At 36.2% G+C, this 23012-nt stretch overlaps 1 pseudogene across 1 annotated transcript; it reads right to left on the bottom strand.

The window, feature by feature from the left end:
- Positions 1 to 16287: 16287 nt before the first annotated feature.
- Positions 16288 to 16702, bottom strand: LOC311174128 (10 kDa heat shock protein, mitochondrial-like; annotated as a pseudogene). Its single transcript has one exon. The product of its transcript is annotated as a 10 kDa heat shock protein, mitochondrial-like (transcript).
- Between the last annotated feature and the right edge of the window lie 6310 nt (positions 16703 to 23012).

Raw genomic sequence — 23012 nt, 5'->3', positions numbered from 1 at the left:
TTATTCCTACTTCTGAGTATCCTACAAACACAAGATGGCATCAGTGGGAATAGTAAGTGGTTGAGTACTGCTTTGGTAAGATGGAAGTGATATTTGGTGCATTTCCCTAACTTGAATTCTGAATATCACTGACACTCCTATGAGAAATGGTAAAAATTTTAAAAAGGGAACAACTTAATATCCATCATAGAATAATATTTAATGATCACCTCAGATCTACAGAGGTTCTCAGTAAAAATTCACACTTTTGATATAACTGATCTGATACTTATAATACGGTGTTTAGATTGATACAAGATTGATACAAGATTGGTCCAAAGCATTTATTACTATTATTCAATCAATAAGACTAAAAGAAGAGTTGAATTACTGATATTTGCAAATGTTTTCTTTACAGTCAATTAAAAACAAAATTTGATTCACTTAATGCTTATAAAATTAAGTCACTAAACAAAATTGACACTGATATACTTTGTATTCATGAATGTGTGAAATTTATGGGATTTTTTTCATTCTTTCCTACTTTTATAACTAAGAACTCACAAATATTTTAAGCTTAAAGGGTCTGTTGGTATTTAGCTTTCAAATGTTGATCATTGTGATTTGAAATAGTACAGGTAAATTGGCCCTTGTATTTTCTGATGTGTGCAATTCATGGATTAAAGACAATCTTGACTTCCTATACATTTTACAAGCTTGAAAGACATCACTGGCAAGACGATTATTGATGGACTCCTACTTTTTATTTCTTCCGTTAGTGGAGGTTATATACTTGAGGATATGATAATCCCTTAGATATTGTACTTGAGTTTAAAGAAACTTAGAGACTAATAGGAAGGACAGAAATTGTGCACAAGTGTTTTTGGGAAAAAATAATGGGCTCAGCTAAAGAAAACAAGGATACCTTTTATTCTCAAAGTTTCACTTGATCTTAGCCAAAAGACTAAGAAGCGATAACTATTCTCAAAGTTTCAAATTAAAACAACTGTGTTGTGATTCGGATTGCTTTACAATACCATTTCCAATATCCATGGCAATTCTTTTTTTCTTGATACACTTATTCAAGAGAGTAAGCTAGAAAAAGTGAACATGATAAATTATGTTTCAGTAATATGGGTGATTTCAACATATTTATTGATGGGTAAAGGAAAAGGAAATAATTATATGAAGAAATTAATATATATATCTCAGAAAATATTTATGAAGGTTATGAATCCAAGAAACCAGTTAAGAAGTTATATAGTATTTCAAGCAAGCACAATGCCAAGTACAGCTGCACTGAAATGGGTAAGAAAAGGTGCTGTGTTTACCCCTAATAGTCCTTCTCCCCAGCTGGCAAAGCATGAACATTGTATGATCAGAAAACTCAAAATTGCAGATTTTCCCTTAGGAGAGAAAGAGAAGCGTATAACACTTCCAATGTTCCCAATTTTCAGGGGACTGTGATTTTGGTTTGTTTTGCCTGACTCAGAGTACTAACGGAGAACGTGCATACTCTGGGTACCTGGGGACCACTGAGAGCAAAGGATAGCCTACAGGCTATGTGCAGTGCCAGAGAATCTGTAGAACCACAAACAGAAACCAGAGAGAGCAAAAGGATAAGAGCTCCTATCTTAAAAACAAAAATAAAAAACAAAACAAAACCTGGAAAACCTCTCACATTTTGGAATTATACACACAAGCACAGCAAAGATGCATTCCCCAGAGAAGGTTTGGGAGACCCAGAATTTCTAGCTAGACTGATTGGTGAAGATTTCTTTAAAGATAGGAAAGAGGTGGCTGTTTTTTCAAGTGTCCACATTCCAACACTAACACAAGGCGTATAAGGAAACAGTCCAGTCAGATAAATCTATAGAAACTGACCATAAAAAACAGATTTACCTGACAAAGAATTAAAAACAGGCTTCTTAAAGAAACCTAATGAACCACAAGAGAACACAAATAGCTTAATGAATCAGTAAAATAATGCATGAACAAAGTGAGGTATCAATAAAGGGAAAGTATGAAAAAAGAAACAACCAGATATTCCAGAGCTGAAGAATATAAAAACTGACTGAAAAAGTCACTAGACAGACTTGATCAATCAGGAGAAAGAGTGAGTCAACTAGATGTTAGGTTATTTGAAATGATGAAATCAGAGGAACAAACAGTGAAAGAAATAAAAAGAATTGGGAGTTGCCCTGGTTGGTGCAGGGTTAAAACCCTCAATGCTATCAAGCTATTGCTAGCCACTGCAGCATGAGTTTGATCCCCTGCCAGGGAGCTAATCCACATGGTGGAGCAGACCTCTCTTGTCTCGCCCGCTGCTCCCCTCAGCAGTGTATTTCAGTACATCTGCCTGTTCTGCTCCCCACTCGATCTCTGGTGAATCCTCTCACACAGCTTCCTCTGGCTTAGCCCCCAGTTCTTGTATGCATAAATAAATAAATCTTAAAAAAAAGGAATAAAGAAAATTGAAGGAAACCTAAGGGTCTTCCAATATATAACAGATCATTAAAAATACTCATTATTCATTTGGGAGTGCCAATGGAAGAACCGAGAGAAAGGCTAAGGATCTGTTTAAAACAAATAAAGGCTACAAACTCCCCAAACCTGAGGAAGAAAGTGGAATACAAATTCAAAACACCCAATGAACTCCAACTAAAACTAGGATGAGGGCCTCCCTGGTGGCGCAATGGGTTGAGTGCAGTGCTGTGAAGCTGTCTACAGCCTCTGCAGCTCGAGTTTGATTCCCGGCCAGCCAGGGAGAAATTCACATGGTGCAGCAGACCTCTCCTGCCTCACCCGCTGCTCCCCTCACCAGTGTCTTCGGTCAGTCTACCCCTTCTGCTCCCTGCTCTGTCTCTGGTGAATTCTCTCACCCTCCCGTGCCTCTGACATGTACCCCAGCTCTTGTATAAATAAATAAATCTTTTAAAAAAATAAAACTAGGATGAACCCAAAGAGAGCCACATGGAGAAATAACAGATTATCAAAAATCAAAGACAAAGAAACAATCTTGAAAGAGAGAAAAATAGCTTTTCATGTACGAGAATCCCATTAAAACTATAATGTGCATGCTTGTAATTGATCTGCTGAGGAGTTCTATTTTCTTCTGATTCAGCCTTGGAAGGTTGTATGTTTCTGAATATTTTTCCATTTTTTCTACATTATCCAAGTTTTTTATAAAGATGTTCATAGAAGTCTCTTACGAAATCTCTGTATTTCTGCGATGCCTGTTGTAACTTAGACAAACTATTTTTCGACACAAATACGTAAAACTTTAAAAATGTTTTTATGGAATTCTTATTAGTGAAACATTTTTTCCCTTTAAATTACTGAAGAAAATACAATCCACAGACTGGGAGATAGGTAGGTAGGCAGATAGATATAAACAAGTTATATCCAGAATAAAGAATACTGCAATTCAATATTAAGAAGAAAAATCATCCAATAAAATAATTGGCAAAACAATTGAAGAAGCCACAAAAGAGACAAATGGCTAATAAATACAAGCAAATATGCTTGATATAACTCTTATCAGGAAATTGCAAAATAAATCCACAATGAGCTATCATTACACACCAATTAGAATGGCCAAAATTAAAAACACCGACAATGTCAAGTGTTGGGAAGTATCAGTAATAACTAAAACTCTCAGACATTATGTTGTAAATGTCCAGTGAGGCAGTAATATTTTAAATAGTTTGGACATTATTTATAAAACTGAATATACTCCTAGCTTATATTTGGCCATTTTACTAGATATATATCTAAAATAAATGAAGATATATGTCCACACAAAGACTTGTATAGGAATCTCTCCAATAGATTTCTTTATAATAGCTGTAAACTTCAAGTACCCAGTTACTCATCATTAAATGAATAAAGAAATCATGATATAAAAATGAAATACTATCTGAAGTAAAAAAGGTACTGATACATGCAACACAATTAGTCTCAAAAAACATTAAGCCAGGCAAAACGAGTATATAGTATATGACTATTATATTTACATGTACATTTATTTAGAAAAGATTGATCCAATTTATAGTAACACAAAGCAGATTAGTAGAAGCTTGGGGCCAATGTGAGGAGCCGATGGCAGGATGAAGGAATGATTAACTGAAAATTGGCACAAAGAAACTTTTTCAAGTAATGGAAATGGATTTTGTATGCAATGGTGGTTACAAGGTTTGAAATTGACCAAATTCACCACATAATACACTTAAGGATAGTACCTTATAGGATGTAGTATATAATTTAATAAAGCTGATTTTAAAAAATGGATAATCTTTTTAATTTAATCATTTGTTTGTAGTAATTTTGGCATAAATAAATTTAAATTTTTATACAGTCAAAATATATCAATCTTTCTCTTCACAGTTTTTGAGTTTTGTGTCATGCCTAGAAAAGCTTTCCTTGAATATTTCATGCAGGCCATTTGACAGAATGTTTTACAAAGCAGATTCTGGCATCAGCTAGCCACTTAGAGACTGTTTAACATTAGGCAAATTATATAATCTCTATTCTGTAATTTCTCATTTAAAAACATGTGGATAATTATAGTTTCTACCTTAAGTGGTAGACAGTAACAAAATGTAGGTAAAGTAGTTAGAACACTAATGGGACCACTGGAATGCTAATTCACACTAGCTATTTTTATTATTATATTCTCAAGGAGTGCTTATATTTTGAAATATTACATATTAAGAGCAATATAAAGATTATAATGAGCATCTGTGTAGCCACTACCCAATTTGGCAAATCTTAATTTAATATTTTGCTAAGTTTTTTTTTTTAGATGTTCTTCCTTTAAGAACATCTGAATTGGGGCCTTCCTGGTGGCGTAGGGGTTCAGTCTCAGCACTATGAATCTATCAGCAGCCACTGCAGCATTAGTTCAATACCCAGCCAGGGAGTTACCCACGTGGCCCAGTGGACCTCTCCTGACTTGCCCGCTGCTCCCCTCAGCAGTGTATTTCAGTCAATCTGCTTGTTCTGTTCCCCCCTCTGCATCTGGTGAATCCTCTCACCCTCTGCATCTCTGGCCTGCACCCCAGCTCTTGTGTGCTTAAATAAATAAATATTTTTTAAAAAGGACATCTGAATTCCTTTTTGTACTCCTTGATTCTGGTATTTTCCCAAGTTAAATATAATCATATTACTGAAATTTTTCTTGTGCATACAGTAAAGTTAGACTATATGTTTTTATTTTTATATAAATTTATACACATTGATTTTACTTATATTTATGTCATTATACATATACATTATACATTATTCATAAATATATGATACAGATATATACACACTCTACTATTTATATAAATTTTGAATTTTATACTTTACATAAAAGGCACACTATGAATTATTGTATAGTTTGATTTCCTAGTCAACAAAACTGAAATTTATGTTTTTATATGTTTGAATTGTTTATTTTTCAAATTAAACTTTCTATCTGGATTTTATTTTACTACAAAGTAGGACACAGGATGTGGTTTACATTTTTCCTCACATGGTTAGCTGGTTTCAAACCGATATGAATAATATGAATAATATAATCTCCCCCCCTCATGTATTTGAGATTATGGCATTTTATATTTTTCCTACATAGACATATACTCTACAAAATATTTGGGCATGTGTTTTGATTTTTTCTTCTGTTACTCTGTTCTATATCTTGAATTTTATGACATTACCATATTATTTAAATTATGTTAGTCTTTTAATGTAATTATTGGAGCTTTATTATATATGTTTGAATGAATATAGATATTCCTGAAATAATAATCATGATGTCAGTTTTTAATTTCTAGATTTATAATTTACAAAAATTGACAATTATTTTTAGAGAAGAGAATATAAACATCATGAATTTTGACAATTTAAAGATAATATAAGTAACAACTTTTGAGAAAGAAAAGATTGATGGATGGAAGTTTAATGTGCTAGAATCCTCATCTTTACAGGTGGAAGAATCAGTGGATACTTAGCTTACTAAAACAAGGATCAATGGATATTAAGCTTACTAAAACAAGTTATATTTATTGTTTAACTTTAAACATCATTATAAACAAAAACTGGAAAGAAGATAACAGTATTTAGATTATATATGCAAACATACATATCTACACACATACATATACACAAATATACACTATATATGTGTGTGTATGTGTATGTATGTGTATATATATATACATATATATGTGTATATATATAGTGTATATATAGTGCTATATATATAGTATATATAGTGTTATAGTGTTATATATATAGTATATATATCATATACATAGTATATATACTATATATAAAACTATATATAAAACTATATATATAACTATATATACTATGTATAGTATATATAGTTATATATATAGTTTTATATATAGTATATATATAGTGTTTTGTATATATAGTGTTTCATATATATAGTGTTACCTTGGAAGCTGCCAGAGACTTAGGAATATAATTTTTTAATAGTATTTCCCCATTGGATTGGGGAAGAGATTTTAATTTTTATTTTATTTTACATCACTACATGTATTACTTTCACAATAAGCAATTTAAATAGGTAGTTATCTCTAGAATGGACTGGACTTTGGATAAATTATTCCAACTATATGACAAAAGGCAAATGCAAATGATCCAGGGGTTAATATGGGAGTCCCCAATCATTTTGAGGAATCATTAGCTCTATGGGTATACAACAACAACTCGAAATAACTAATTGCCAAAGTCCTAGCATCTATTTCAATTTCCAAGCTATTTATTACTATGATATTTATTACAAGAACAAGAGATGCTTTTTTAAAGATAATATTTTCCCGCTGATAAAGAAGGCTGATGACTGGCTGGAATATCTTCCTATATAATTTTTTAAAAAGGGGTCAATTTTACCTTTAATTTGCTATGTGTTTTTGGAATTTTTAATTTTCTTCAAAGACAGGTCTTAAGTAAAGAGGTTGATCTCTTTTGAAGTCAAAGTTTTATATCTCCAAAGAAAGTCTGAATTAGGGAATTTCGACACAGATCATAGACATCTTATCTGTCATCCAAACACCTTGGGGTAAGAGTTTCAACAAGGTGAGTTGTCGAAGATTCAAGGCTATCTTGACAATTCTTTTTTCTTTTTCTTTTTTTTAAATACTTCTCCCATTCCATAGACTTTTTTTTTTTTAAGATTTATTTATTTATTTATACAAGCACTGGGCACAGTCAGAAGTGCGGGAGGGTGAGAGAATTCACCAGAGCCAGAACAGGGAACAGAACAGGCAGACAGATGAGATACACTGCTGAGGGGAGCAGCGGACATGGTAGGAGAGGTCTGCGTGCCATGTGGGACCCTCGCCGGTGGCCGGGGATCGAACCAGCGCTGTAGAGGCTGCGGGCAGCCTCGCAGCCCAGCGCTCAACCGGTGCGCCACCAGGGGAGGCCCCTATCTTGACAATTCTTGATGTGCCAATTTCCTTTTATTTGAACTTCTGTAGGTTGTCAGGAATGAATGGCTTCTTTATGAACACTATCACTCTATGAAAATATCCATTTGGCTGCATACACAATCCTTTTCAAAAGTAATTTCTTCTCTGTCCCTTTAATCAATTAGAGGTAGGACCCTGAAGTGGAATTCTACTTTTTTTGATTGAAAATCCTTGGGAAGAGGGGGCGGAGCAACATGGCGGCGAGGAGACGCTGCGAGTAAGATCTCCCATTAAAAAAAGTTAATAGGGAGGAAAAGCGGCAGGTCCCAGTGAGAACTGGGACACGGAAGATAAACGGACGACTCCAGCAAACTGCCCAAAGAAGAAAGTGGCCATAAAAGAGGACGAGAAGGGAGGGAAGCGCAGAACCCTGCTCCCCTCCCCCGCCCACAGAGGCGGCACTCTCCGACCGGCAGAGAGGAGGAAAACAACAAACCAAAACGCCCAACAAGAAAAACGGACGCAGCAAGTGGGACTGTGAGTGGAAAGGAACTATTTCAGCCACCACACCCCGTGAACGGGAGCTGAGGCGAACCCTGCAGGATCCGCCGCGGAGGTGAGCTCCAGGCGCCATTAAAGAGAGCCCTGCCCCCCAGGAGACCAGCACCAGCACACAGCCCCAGCCGCCCGGTAAGCTTGCGCGAAAGCGCGGCGCTCGGATTGCAGCTGCCCAGGTCCCCGAGCCTGCGACCTAGGCTTGAGGGGAGACAGCGGAGGCCCTCCCTGAGTGAGCAGGAACAAGGTGCCCAGGCAGGGGAGCGGGATTCAAAAGGCGCCATTCCCGCGCCACTGATCTGGGCTACAGCCCGCGTCCTGGAACTGAGGGCTTTGGAACTGAGACCCGGGGCACGAAATTAGGGGCGTGGGTTCCCCACGACGGTGGGACACAAGGCAGACACAGCACCCCAAAGCCGTTGAGGTGTACCCTACCATCCCCGCTCTGCTCCCTGTCCCACAGGGTGGAAAATCAGCTCCCCAAGGGCTCTAGGAGAGATCTCTGGCGCCACCTAGCGACTTGACCCCAGCACAGGCTACTGAAGGAGCTAGTGGCCAGCTGGGGAGTTAGCCCACACCGGGCCCCTTCCGAACAAGTAGTCTGAGCCCACAGGGAGAGCGAGCACCCACAGCCGGGGCAGACCAGGGGCGCAGAAGAGAGTGCCTGAGACCAGAAGCGCAGGGAGTGTGTCCCACATCACCATTTTAGAACAGGGACATTTCTTCAGTAAAGACTACCTGCAGAAGGCTTCCTCAGGAGCCAGAGGTGAGCGGGGGAAGTTCGCCCACGCCAGACCCCCTCTGGCCTGCAGTCCAAGCCCAGAGGGGAGCAGAAACCCACTGCCGGGGCAGACCAGGCGCACAGGGGAGTGTGTCCCCACATCGGCATTTTAGAACAGGGACCTTTCTCCAGTAAAGGCTGCTTGAAACTGACAGATGACTCCTGGAAGAACCAGAGGGGAACAGAGAAGCCCACCCAAGATGCCGGCCAGTCCCAACAACACAGTGTCCCAACGCATACGGCAAATTAGAAAACAGACAGTAGGGAGGAGAAGAACCACACGCAACCTAGCAACTCTCCAGAGAAAAAGCACACCACAAAAAGAAAGCCAGCCCCCAGATTGCAACGACAATAACTTGGAAGAATTTCTGAGCCTTCCAGAAAGAGAATTTAAAATTGCCGTGATTAAAAAACTGACAGAAGTCATAAAGGAAAACAATGATAAGGGAAAAATAATCAACGATCAGAAGAATGCAATTGAGTCCCTAGAGAGGGAAAACAATGGTCAGAAGAAAGAAATTGAGTCCCTAAAGAGGGAAGTAAAAGAAATGCAGGAGATCAAAGAATTAATGGAAGAACTAAAGAATTCTGGGAAAAGCAATGAAAGCAGAATAGATGAAATGGAAGAACGAATAAGTAATCTTGAAGACACAGAAATAAAAAGAATCAAAACAGAAAAGGAAAGAGAAGTACGAAGGAAAAAGAACGAAGAAAGACTTCGGGAACTATCTGACTCCATGAGGAAAGGAAATATAAGAGTTATAGGAATACCAGAAGGAGAGGAGAGAGATGTAGGAACAGAGAAAATATTCAAAGAGATAATTGAAGAGAACTTCCCAAATGTGAAGAAGGAGCTGAAAATTGATATACAAGAAGCAAGAAGAACACCAAACTTCCACGACGAAAGGAAAAATACAGCAAGACACACAATAGTAAAGCTCCCAAGAATCCAGGACAAGGAAAAAATAATGAAGCTGGCAAGAGGGAAGAAACAGATAACATTCAAAGGAAAACCAATCAGGCTGACATCAGACTTCTCCGAAGAAACACTACGGACAAGGAGAGAGTGGAGGGACATAGTCAACAGACTCCAAGAAAACAGATGCCAACCAAGAATACTCTATCCCGCAAAGCTCTCCTTCCTCTTTGAAGAAAGAATATGGACCTTCCCAGACAAACAGAAACTCCGGAATTTCATTGCAACTAAACCCCCACTCCAAAAAATACTACAAGGAGTCCTAAAGCCAGAACCTCAGAGCGACGAATAACAATGAAAGAAGGCCAAAAAAAAAAAAAGTTATTAAAAGAATAAATAAATAAAATCAAAGGAAAGACAAACACAATGGCAAATACAGATGTTAACATATCAATATTAACTCTAAATATAAATGGACTAAACTCTTCAATAAAAAGACACAGAGTTGCAGCCTGGATTAAGAAACAAAACCCAACCTTTTGCTGTCTCCAGGAAACACATTTAGCTACAAAAGATAAAAATAGGCTCAAAGTTAAAGGATGGAAAACAATCCTACAAGCAAATGGACCAAAAAAGAGCGCAGGAACAGCTATACTTATATCAGATAAAACAGATTTCAAACTCAAAAAGATAAAAAGAGACCCCAATGGTCACTACATTATGATCAAGGGGACAATACTTCAAGAAGAAATAACACTCATTAACATATACTCACCAAACGAAGGAGCACCAAAATATATCAGACAACTGTTGTCCTCTCTGAAAACAGACATCAGAGAAAACACATACGTAGTGGGAGACTTCAACACACCACTATCAACAATGGATAGATCAACAAGACAAAAAATAAGTAAAGAAACCAAAGCTCTAAATAAAGACCTAGAGCAATTGGGCTTAACAGACATCTATAGAACACTAAACCCCAAAAAAACGGAGTACACATTTTTCTCAAGCGCACACGGATCATTCTCCAGGATCGATCACATACTGGGGCACAAGACAAACATCAACAGATACACCAAGATTGAAATCATATCAACCATCTTTTCTGACCATGAGGGCATCAAACTAGAAATAAACCATAACAAGAAGGCAAGGAACTTTCCTACCTCATGGAGATTAAAAACCACACTACTGGAAGACCATTGGACTAATGAGGAGATCAAAGAAGAAATTAAAAAATTTTTTGAATTGAACGACAAGGAGGACACCAATATCCTAAATGTATGGGAAGCAGCAAAAGCAGTAATAAGAGGAAAATATATAGCAATAGAAGCTCACATCAAGAAACAAGAAAGAACGCAAAGAAACAACCTAATCTCGAAGCTCAAAGATCTAGAAAAAGAACAACAAAAAACCCCCAAAACCAGTAGAAGAAAAGAAATAATAAAAACCAAAGCAGAAATAAATGAAATTGAAACTAAAAAAACAATCCAAAAGATCAATGAAACCAAGAGCTGGTTCTTTGAAAAAATCAATAAAATAGACAAACCCCTAGCCAGGCTCACAAAGGAAAAAAGGGAGAAAGCACAAATAAACAGGATCATCAATGAAAGAGGAGAAATCACAACGGACACAGCAGAAATCAAAAGAATAATCAGTAACTACTATGAACAGTTATATGGAAACAAGTTTAACAATCTAGAGGAGATGGACAAATTCCTACAACTCTACAATCACCCAAAGCTAGATAAAGAAGAAATAGAACACCTAAACAGACCAATTACAATTAGCGAAATTGAAATGGTAATCAAAAACCTCCCCAAAAACAAAAGCCCAGGACCTGATGGATTTACAAATGAATTCTAGCAAACATTCAGAGACGAATTAGTGCCTATCCTTCACAAACTCTTCCAAAAAATTGAGAAGGAAGGGACAATACCAAACACGTTTTATGAAGCCAACATTACACTAATACCAAAACCGAACAAGGACAACACAAAAAAGGAAAACTACAGGCCAATCTCCCTAATGAACACTGATGCAAAAATCCTCAATAAAATTTTAGCTATCAGAATCCAACAATGTATCCATAAGATAATTCACCACGACCAAGTTGGATTCATTCCAGGGGCACAAGGATGGTTTAACATCCGAAAATCAATCAACGTTATCCAACACATCAACAAAAAGAAATATAAAAACCATATGATAATATCAATAGATGCTGAGAAAGCTTTCGACAAAGTGCAACACCCATTCATGATAAAAGCCCTTGAAATTCTTGGGATACAAGGAACATACCTCAACATCATAAAGGCCATCTATGACAAGCCAACAGCCAGTATCATTCTCAATGGTGAAAAACTGAAAGCAATTCCATTAAGATCTGGAACAAGACAAGGATGTCCACTCTCACCATTGCTTTTCAATATAATACTGGAAGTCCTAGCCAGGGCAATAAGACAAGAGAAAGACATCCAAGGAATCCAAATAGGAAAAGAAGAAGTCAAACTATCACTATTTGCAGACGATATGATATTATACATAGAGAACCCCAAAAACTCCACAGAAAAGCTAATTCAACTCATCAATCAGTTCAGTAAAGTGGCAGGATACAAAATCAACACGCAAAAGTCAGTAGCCTTCCTATACACAAACAATAAATCTGAAGAAGAAGAAATCAAAAAGACCATCCCTTTTGTTATTGAAACAAAAAAAATCAAATATTTGGGAATAAATCTAACAAAAGAGGTAAAGGACCTATACAAAGAAAACTATAAAACACTGTTAAAAGAAATAGAAGAAGACACAAAGAAATGGAGAGACATCCCCTGCTCATGGATTGGAAGAATAAACATTATTAAAATGGCCATCCTTCCAAAAGCAATATACAGATTCAATGCTATTCCAATCAAAATTTCAATGTCATTCTTCAAAGAAATAGAACAATTATTGATGAAATTCATATGGAATCACAAAAAACCCCGAATAGCCAAAGCTCTCCTGAAAAAAAAAAGAAGGGAATGGAGGCATCACACTCCCAGACTTCAAACTATACTACAAAGCCATAATCGTCAAAACTGCATGGTATTGGAACAAGAACAGACATACAGACCAATGGAATCGAATAGAAAATCCAGAAATAAACCCACAGATTTATGGTCAACTAATCTTTGACAAAGGAGCAAAGAATATGCATTTGAGCAAAGAAAGTTTGTTCAATAAATGGTGCTGGGAAAACTGGGTCGCTACATGCAAAAGAATGAAGCTTGACCACTACCTCACACCATACACAAAAATCAACTCAAAATGGATTAAAGAACTAGACATAAGACCTGAAACCATAAAATATATAGAAGGAAATATAGGCGAAACACTACGTGATTTGCACATCAAAGACATCTTTACTGACACATCACCCAAAGCAGTGATAGTGAAGGCAAAGATAAACAGCTGGGACTACATCAAATTAAAGAGCTTTTGCACAGCAAAAGAGACAATAACAAAAACAAAGAGAAACCCCACCAACTGGGAGAATATTTTTGCACCCAACACTAATGATAAAGGACTGATCACAAAAATCTGCAAAGAGCTGATGAGACTCAACAACAACAAAGAAAATAATCCAGTCAAAAAATGGGCAGAAGAGCTTAAAAGAAACTTCTCTGAAGAGGAAATGCAAATGGCCAACAGGCATGTGAAAAAATATTCAACATCACTTGTCATCAGGGAAATGCAAATCAAAACTACCATGAGATACCATCTTACACCAGTGAGAATGGCACATATTAAAAAAACTAGCAACAACAAATGTTGGCGAGGGTGTGGAGAAAAAGGAACTCTTCTGCACTGTTGGTGGGAGTGCAAACTGGTCCAACCACTGTGGAAAGCTGTGTGGAGATTTCTGGACCTACTAAACATAGAGCTTCCATATGATCCAGCAATTCCACTCCTAGGTATTTACCCAAAGGACACAGAAACATCAATTCCAAAGAACACCTGCACCCCTATGTTTATAGCAGCACTGTTTACAATAGCTAAGCTTTGGAAACAGCCCAAATGCCCAAAAATAGATGACTGGATCAAGAAGATGTGGTACATATATACCATGGAATATTACTCAGCATTCAAAAAAGATAAACACATGCAATTTGCTGCAACATGGATGGCGCTGGAAGGGATCATGCTCAGCGAAATAAGCCAAAAAGAAAAAGAAAAATACCGGATGGTCTCACTCATAACAGGAATCTAGAAAACTTAAATAAGGGACCAGGAAAATGAATAACTATAAGAAAGTGAAAATCAAAATCAACAAAAAACTATGAACCAGAGACAATTTTAGGGGGGCGGGGGCGGGAGGGGAGGGATTGGGGTCAGAATGGGGGGCTGCAATTGTATGGGGAATATAACAATAAAATTTATAAAAAAAAAAAAAAAAGAAAATCCTTGGGAAATCTACATTTTCTTGCGTATAGCTCCATAGCTAAAGCCTTGGGTTAGGAGTACATAAACTTATCTTCTATTAGGAACTGGTTGGCTAAGTTCTATTTTGGTTCAGCTGATCTGCCAAATTGGGACATACCACACAGGCTGGATCTCAGCTCTAAGAAGCAATACCCTTGGCTGATCATGAGCCAAAAAGTAAGTGTTATGGAAGAATATTTTTAGATCTGATAATATCCCTTGGATCATGCTCCAGAGTGACCACATATTATTTTAGACAATAGTTCATTAGTGTCAAAGGAAATGAATTGCGTTTATTATATTTTTGAGAGACTTTAGAATTCTATGTTTGCAAATAAATATTAGTTTCTTATTTTCCAGGATTCAGGACTTTTCTCTCTCTGGGATAAGAGCAGTAAAATGAAGGTACTTTGGTGTACTGGCCAAGCTTATTTGTCAAGGTTCAGAGGAACTGCTGTCAAGTTGCCCAGTTCAAATGATAAGAGCTTTTTTATTCTGCTTTATATATATATAAATATATATATAAATATATATATTTATATATATATTCTGGCAAGCAGAATATGATCTGTCTTAACACTTATATTCTCCCTGCCAAAGCGCATACAGAATGTTTGGACATATGGTCTCATTTTTATGATCTTTTAACCTTTATTTATTCTACATACCCTGTGGCAGAGATATTCACATGTGAGACTTGAATTGCCAGGGAAGGGTCCCATCTGGAGCCTCTGAAAAGAAGAAGATTGCTTCCACAAGGGAAAACATTTAAAGATAAATGTAATCATCAATGGAATAATTTCAGTTCCATTCTTGATTATTTTTATTTAATTGTAATGTAATAATATGCGGTGCAAAAATCTATGAAAATTTTCCCTGTGTATCTTTGGTAGGGTTTATCACTATAAAAAACAATGTACTAAGCAACTGGTGCAGCCCACCAAGCTTAGTTAGAAAGTTTATTGTTTTTAATTGTTTATTGAGGTAACATGTTGGTTTATGAGACAGTATGTTTTAGGGGTACAGATTTGTATCTTTACAAATGTGTGTGATCACACCATCTACACCACTAAAGCACCAATAATCCTCCACCATAGACCACTAGGTCTTTCTGATCTCAACCCTTTACCCTCTCCTTCTCTGGTAGATTTGCTATCAGAATTTAGGGGGTTGTTTCGGTATGTTCCTTTGCTTTGTTTCTATCGCACAAAAGAGTGAAATAATCCAATATTTTCTCACTTATTTTGTTTAGCATAGTCCCTTCAGTTCTATCCATGTTACAGCAAATGGTAACATTTCATCTTATGTATTATATACATATAACTGAGTAGTGTTCTATTTTATTTATATATATATATCCCATCTTCTTAATCATTGGGAATTTAGGTTGTATTCATAACTTGGCTATTAAATAAATAGTGCTGAAATTAACACAGGACTGCATATATCCCTTCAAATTAGTATTCTTCAAACAGTAGATACCTAGGAGTGGAACTGCTGGATCACACATTTATCTATTTTTAATGTTTTGAGAAACCTCCATACTGTTTTCCATAAAGGCTTTGCTAGTCTACATTCCCACAAGCAATGCACAGGGTTTCTTAATTCCACACCCTCAACAACACATGTTTTTCTCCGATCTTTTGAGATGGGCCATTCTCACAGTTGTGAGGTATTTTCTCATTGTGGTTTTGATTTACATTTCCCTGAAAATAAGTGATGATGAGTCTTTTTTCATGTGCCTTGTAGGCCATCTGTATATCTTCTTTGGGAAAGTGTCTATTAGCTCTCCTGCCAATTTTTAGATTGCATTATTTGTTTTCTTTTTATTAAATTGTATGAGTTCTTTGTAGATATTGGGTCTTAGCCCTTTGTCAGATGCATGTTTTACAAATGTTTTCTTCCATTTGGTATGGTGTCTGTTTGATTTAATTATAGCTGCTTTCATGGTGCAGCTTTTTAATTTTATGTAGTTCAATTATTTTATTTTTCCTTTTGTGTCCCATGCTGTTGGAGTCAAGTCCCCAAAGACATCATGGAAGCCAATGTCATGAAGTGTTTTGCCTATGGTTTCTTCTATTTTATGGCTTCAGGTTTAAATTCAAGTGTTTGTGCAGTTTTTTGTTTTGTTTTTGTTTTTGTTTTTGTCGTCACAGTTTGGATAGCATTAGTTTATTATAAAAGAGACACAGAAATTATTATCATGATGAAAGATTTCAGAACTTGAGTGGAATGGGTAGCTTCACATGATGCCATTTCAATCTTGATTTCAGTCTACATACTTTCCAAGAATATCACCATCTCCAAATAAGAAATAATCCTTGTCATCTAGAACTACTTTGGTGCCTCCATATTCTGGGAGAAGAACTTTATCTCCAACTTTCACACTAACTGGTTGAATCTTCCACCCTTTCCTTTAGAGCCTGATCCAACAGCTATCACTGTTGCTTGTGACACTTTTCCTTGAGATTTTTCTGGAAGCATAATGCCTCCTTTGGTTACAGTTTCAGCTGCACTCCTTTCGACTAATACTTGGTTGAAGAGGGGAAGAAACTTTCTAAATGCCTGTCCTGCCATGACTTCGGCCACCGCAGTTGCCCTGTTCTCCCGCCGCCACAAAAAGAGGTCTAGTTCTATTCTTTTGAATGTTGCTATCCCATATTTCCATCACTATTTGTTTAATAGATTTTTTTCTCCATTGTATATTCTTGACTCCTTTGTAGTAAATTAAGTGTCCATGTAACTGTGGGTTTGTTTCTATACAACCAAAACTATAGGACACTGTTAAAAGAAAAATGAGAAGACATAAGGAAATAGAAAGATATTCCATACTCAAGGACATAGAATTACATTGCTAAAGTAGTCGTCATACCCAAAGTAATATACAGATTTAATACAATTCAATCAAATTTCAATGCATTTCTTCTAGGGAGCAGAGCTAATATTATTGATATTTGTACAGAATTACAAAAGACCTTGAATAGACAAAGACATTTTGCAAAAAGAAGAATGGAGGTATTATAATCCTAGATTTCAAATTATATTACAGGCCATTAGTAATGAGACAATATGATATAGTGGTACAAAAAGAGACACAAAGAGGGCCTCCCCAGTGGTGTAGTGGTTGATCGCTGGGTTGCAAAGCTGCCCTGCAGCCTCTGCTGCGCTGGTTCGCTCCCCTGCTGCTCCCCGGCCATTGGAGGAGGGTCCCGTATGGCGCGCAGACCTTTCCTGCCGCCCGCTGCTCCCCTCAGCAGTGTACTTCGGTCCTTCTGCCTGCTCTGCTCCCTGCTCTGGCTCTGGTGAATTCTCTGGCCCTCCCGCACTTCTGACTGTACCCAGTGTTTGTATAAATAAATAAATTAATTAAAAAAAAAAGAGAGACACAAAGATTAATGAAATAATATTGAGAAAGCACTTTTCAAAGCTTGGTCGTAGAAATCCTAATATACTAATAAATGACTTAATGTCAGACAGGATTGTTTGCCTCAAAGAATAGTGAATCCTAAATAAAAATGGTTTAACCAAGATCAACTTATAATTTTTTTTCTCATATGAAATAAGTCCAGAGTTACACAATTGAGAGCTGCATGGTGTCTCTGGTTTATAGGCCCCTTCAATATTTCTGTTCTATTAATGATACAGTATGGTCATTGTCTAGAGTTACTTCCAGTCCCGCTGTCATTGCATCTGAATCTAAAGCAATAGGATGGAGATGGAATGATCTGAATTAAGTTGCTGAGGGAGGATCTCTTGCAATAAAATCTTTAAGAAAAAAAATGTAGTCACTGGGGTCATCTTTGCCTCACTCCCAAACTTGGGAAACCTGTAGTATTTTGAAATTGCATCTAGTGTGTATAGATTTAAATTTATAAAATTAGATTAAGAATGTTTTTCTATTTTGAATTTGCTGAATTTTTAACTATTGAATGATAGCTGAATTATATCACAAATATTTTGCCTTTTATTGATATGTCCAATTACAGTTTACCTTGTATATTAATTTATGTAGTGACCTACTTTTTTTAAAAAAAGATTTAATCAACCTTACATTTATGGAATAAAGTTTATTCTTTTAATATATTACTAGATTTAATTTGATGATATACTTAAAAATTCTTATTAAACATATGTAGTATATAGTTTAGTATTTTGGAATTTGTATTTATTAGAAAAACTTCCCCATAATTATCCTCTCTTATTATGTCCTTATTAGATTTTATTATATTGAATTTGTAAAATGAGTTGGGAAGTGATCACTATTTTTCTCTTCATAGACGAATTCTTCAGGGTTGTTATTACATCTATCTTCTATATTTACAAAAATTACAGCAGCCTACCACTGTAGGCTCTTTCACTTTTGATTATGGTAACTTCTGCCTTTTTATTCTTGATCACTACTGCCAAACATTTACCAATTTTTTTAGTCTTTTCACAGTAAAATTTTGACATTTTCGATTCTTCTTTATTTTATTTTTGCTATTAATTTTTACTCTTTTAAAAAAAAAGATTTATTTATTTATGCATACAAGATCTGGGGCACAGGCCAGAGGTGTGGGGGGGGGGTGAGAAGATTCACCAGAGACAGAGCGGGGAACAGAACAGGCAGATGGACTGAAATACACTGCTGAGGGGAGCAGCAGGCGAGACAGGAGAGGTCTGCTGCGCCATGTGGGTTGCCCCTTGGCTGGGGATCAAACTCATGCTGCAGTGGCTGTGGATAGCTTCATATGTTGCGTCTCAACCCCTTGCACCACCAGGGAAGCCCCTAATTTTTACTCTTTACTACTAAGATTTCTTCTACTTTATTTGGGTTTAATTTAATTTATAATTGGAGACTGATATTTAGGTGATTTTATTTTAGCTTTCTTCTCACCTAATAGATGCATTTAAGACTATAATATTTCAAAGTCATGATTTTGCTGCAAGCTAAAAATTCTGAGTCACTGTATTTTCATTATCATTCAGTTAAAATATTTTCTAATTTTTGTTTGGATTTCTTTTTTGATCCATGTATTACTTTATTTTTTAAGTATGTTGGTATTTTCTATTTACTGTATCCCATATGTCACTTTTTTAAAAATATTCACTATGTATTTTGCTCTTTATGACTTTACTTGATTATTTTCTACTATCCTGCTTTCTATATTATGAACATTCTTTTTTTTTAAAGATTTATTTTATTAATGCATACAAGAGCTGGGGTGTAGGCCAAAGGTGTGCTGCGGGAGGGGTGAGAGGATTCACCAGAGACAGAGTGAGGAGCAGAACAGAAAGATCTATTGAAATACACTACTGAGGGGAGCAGTGTAAAGGTCAGCTCCCTGGCTAGGGATCAAACTCATGCTGCAGTGGCTTTCAATAGCTTCATAGTGCTGAAACTTAACCTCTTGTGCCTCCAGGGAGGCCCAATTATAAGCATTCTTTTCTGATGTATCCCTTATGTTATTAAGTTCATTTATTTATTACTTATACTCAATCACCGGGTATGTAAGTGATTCTTTTGCATAGTTTATAGCTTTTACATATACTTAGGTTCTTGCACTTATTAATCACATACAGTACATGTATTATAACTCTAATATTTGGTTCGTGCATGGGTCTGTTTCTAATGGCCATTCTTTCTCTTGTTTCTTTATCTTGAATGCCTGGTAACATTTTTTTTTCCATATATCAGATAATTAGTATAAAAACTATAGTAGTTCTGGGTAATGATATTTCCCTTAGAGTTACTCTATCCTCTTATAGAGTTTGAATGTGGTCAGACTTTATTTCACTCAACGATTGAATTAATTAGAGACTAAATTATAATCTTTATAAGTTTTGATTTACTTCTACTTTGTTTCTACCCTCAGATTGTGGTCTTCTTGAATTCAAACTCTGGAATTGGCATGTTTATTGGAGGCTGATCTCAACTCTGTTTTTTTTTTTTGTCTCATTACTATGAGACTGCTGAAATTATTCTTGTCTTATAGAGCCTTTCCTTTTGTCATTTTTACCTCTCCCTCAGTGAACTGCAAGGCTCAAATGAAACAATATTAAATTCTGTGTTCAATTCACTGATCCTCCTTTTCTTTTTAAATTTTTTTGTTCTATACATCTTAGCTGTAGTGAATATCCTAAACTCCAAGCTTTATTTCCTCAGTCCTATGAGAATATCAAAAGGTCTTTTGGTTTTTATGCCTCTTAGCAGTGTCCTGTTTCCTAGTTTGTTAGTCTCTCACCTGCACCAAAAATATAGAAATATGTTGAGCAGAAAAGTAGATCATGGGGACATATTAACCCACCTCTCTACTATGCTAGTATTTCCTGTTCTCTGTAATGTATTACTTAAACATCAACTTTAAAGACAACTGTCTGTTGCTTTTAAACAGATTTTTTTTAAACCAGATTTTAAAAATATTTTCAAGGAAAGTATTTGTCTGGGGTCTCCCTGGTGGCACAGTGGGTTGAGTGCAGTGCTGTGAAGCTGTCTGCAGCCTCTGCAGAATGGGTTCGATTCCCAAGCAGCCAGGGAGAGTCCCACATGGTGCAGCAGACTCCTGTCATGCCTGCTGCTCTCCTCAGCAGTGTATTTCAGTAGATCTGCCTGTTCTGTTCCCCATTCTGTCTCTGGTGAATCCTCTCATCCTCCCATCCCACTGGCCTGTACCCCAGCTCTTGTATAAAAATAAATAAATCTTTTTTAAAAAAAGAGAGTATTTGTCTGTCAAGCTACAGTATTTGATCTGGAGATAAAACCCATACTCTTACCTCAAAATTAATATTAATCTTTGCTGTAACAATTAATGAAAAAAGTCCCAGAAGTTTAAAACAGTAATATTTTACTGGTAGATAAACCGAGGTTAAATAAAATATTTATGGCATGCTATGAACAAATGTAAAACTATGCTTTAGATTATTTAATTATAATTATAGTACTGACAATAAAAGGTAAAATACTGTCTTCTATCTGCTAGAGCTTACAATTTTTATAGGAATCATAAAACTAATGCATTGATATATTAGAGATAAATGTAATAGTATAACCAAACACAAAAAAAGTATGTTTGCATTCTAGTTCAGGAGATGGTAAACCACAGTCAGAAAGCTATTTATTTTGCAAAAGTTTTATTAGAACCCAACTCCATTATTCCTTTGTATATTGTTATAATAGCAGAGTATTTATAACAGTGACTGTATGGCTTACAGAGCCAAATATATTTATTAAAGTACTGTATTACACAAAATACTAATTTGAAGAGATATATGTAACCCCATGTTCATTGCAATATTATTTACAATAACCATGAGCTGGAAATAATTTAAGTGCATTAGTGATAGTCAGATGGATAAATATGTGGCAGTATATACCCAATGGAATACTACGCAGCTATACAAAAAAGATGAAATTCTTCCATTTGCAACAGCATGAGTCGCTCAGGAGTGCATTTTAAGTTTTGAGAAATGTCACAAGTCTAAATACAAATATTACATAATGTCACTCGTATGTGGTATATAGAGAAAACAAACACATAGATGAGGTAAATAAGACAAAAATGTATGTCTAGCCTATACTATTCCACCAATTAATGATTACCAGCTAGGAAGGGGAAGGGGAGAAGGAAGTAGCTAAATTCGGTAAAGGGGACCATTGTGTAGTAAAGGTTAGAACTGGTCTTTTAAAGTACTGTAGTATATACAAATGATGACTTTTTAAAGAGATTTTTATTTATTTATGTATACAAGAACTGGGGTGTGGACCAGAGGTGCAGGGGTGAGAGGATTCACCAGAGACAGCTCGGGGAACAGAACAGGCAGACAGACTGAAATACACTACTGAGGGGAACAGCGGGTGATACAGAAGAGGTCTGCCCCACCATGTGGGTTGCTCCCTGGCCGGAGATTGAACTCATGCCACAGTGAGTGAGGATAGTTTGATAGTGCTGAGATTTTGTCCCCTGCACCACCAGGGAGGCCCCTAATATTTTGATTTTAAATGATGTACAGCTGAAATTTTGATGTTATAATCCAATGTTATTTCAATAATTTACCAATCCCTTTTTTTTTTATTTTTAGTATTGTTTTGGATCATTTTCCCCTCGAGGCTGCATAGTTCTGGTTAATGGAAAATTCCAAAGTATCTCCAAGAATTAAACAATCTCCTCCTTTGTGGCTATTTTAAAATTGTCTTTGCTGATTTAGGTCTTAGGACTTTAGTTTTGAGGCTACATCTTGAACTATTCTTACTTTCACTGAATCTATACGATTCATGTTCTGTTTGCAACTGGCCTGGTCTTCTATCTCTTGTGAAAAATTTTTGTGCAATTTGTTATATCTTTTTTTTTTATCCTGTATACAATTTATCTCATTGAAATTATGACTGAAAAGTCAACAAACAATAACCCCTCCCCCCAAAAAAACAAAAACAAAAACACAAAAAACCTAATTCAGCATCTTGAACTGTTGCCAGTTTTGGAGTCAGGAGAGTCAACAGAGGACAGCAATCATTTTCAGGACAGGAGTCTTGCCAGGAGGCATTTTACCTCACAAGGACCTTCCCTTAGGGAATACTGGACCAAGTAGTGTATTCTATGGAAAAAGAGAGGGCTCAGAACTCTGTATTTGTCACCTTAGGGTTCTCAATGAGGACAGCTTTTCAAAGCCTTATGCTTTCCTTTCAGGCATCTTCTCTCTTTTCTGGTAGCACTTTAGTGGTAGCATTCTGTATTTCCCCCTCATTTTAAGAGAAGTTTAAAGTGTCAGTTCTTTAATTGGAATTACTCTTTGGGGTCTTGATCTGTCTTATTTTTTGTGGTAACTGGTACTTATTTTGGTTTTCTGTGTAAGTAAATGCAGAAGTCATTAACCGAAGATTAGTTGTTGACAGTTTCATTACTCCTAAAAT

The sequence above is a fragment of the Talpa europaea genome (genome assembly GCF_964194135.1).
Source record: "Talpa europaea genome assembly, chromosome: 7".
NCBI lineage: Eukaryota > Metazoa > Chordata > Mammalia > Eulipotyphla > Talpidae > Talpa > Talpa europaea.
This window is presented reverse-complemented; position numbering and strand designations above follow the sequence as displayed.